This window comes from Panthera uncia (genome assembly GCF_023721935.1).
Source record: "Panthera uncia isolate 11264 chromosome C1 unlocalized genomic scaffold, Puncia_PCG_1.0 HiC_scaffold_4, whole genome shotgun sequence".
In the NCBI taxonomy this organism is placed as follows: Eukaryota; Metazoa; Chordata; class Mammalia; order Carnivora; family Felidae; genus Panthera; species Panthera uncia.
Genome location: NW_026057585.1, coordinates 5553019 through 5553374, shown reverse-complemented (window position 1 = coordinate 5553374; position 356 = coordinate 5553019). Strand labels below are relative to the sequence as shown.

The following is a 356-nucleotide window of genomic DNA, read 5'->3' as shown; positions in this document are numbered from 1 at the left end:
AAGTGTTACAGCTCTTTTAGAATTTGTCTAGCAGGTTTTCCGGTTTTTACCGGAAGACCCCCTCCACAATACGTTAAAAAAAAAAAAAAAGCCTCTGTAAAATCAACATTATCACAGTTTGGCACATAAAAGCATCAATAAATGGTAGCCATTATGTACTCTTTTTTTTTTAAATTTTTAATTTTAGAGAGAGAATGGGGGAGAGGGGTAGACAGGGAGAGAGAGAATTTTTTTTTTCAATATATGAAGTTTATTGTCAAATTGGTTTCCATACAACACCCAGTGCTCATCCCAAAAGGTGCCCTCCTCAATAGCCATCACCCACCCCCCATCAACCCTCAGTTTGTTCTCAGTTT

The 356-nt window shown here is 37.4% G+C and overlaps 1 non-coding gene across 1 annotated transcript; it reads left to right on the top strand.

Moving 5' to 3' along the window:
- Window positions 1-62, top strand: LOC125913816 (U7 small nuclear RNA). The gene has a single exon (XR_007455108.1). It is a non-coding gene; the product is annotated as a U7 small nuclear RNA (small nuclear RNA).
- The last annotated feature ends 294 nt before the right edge of the window (window positions 63-356 follow it).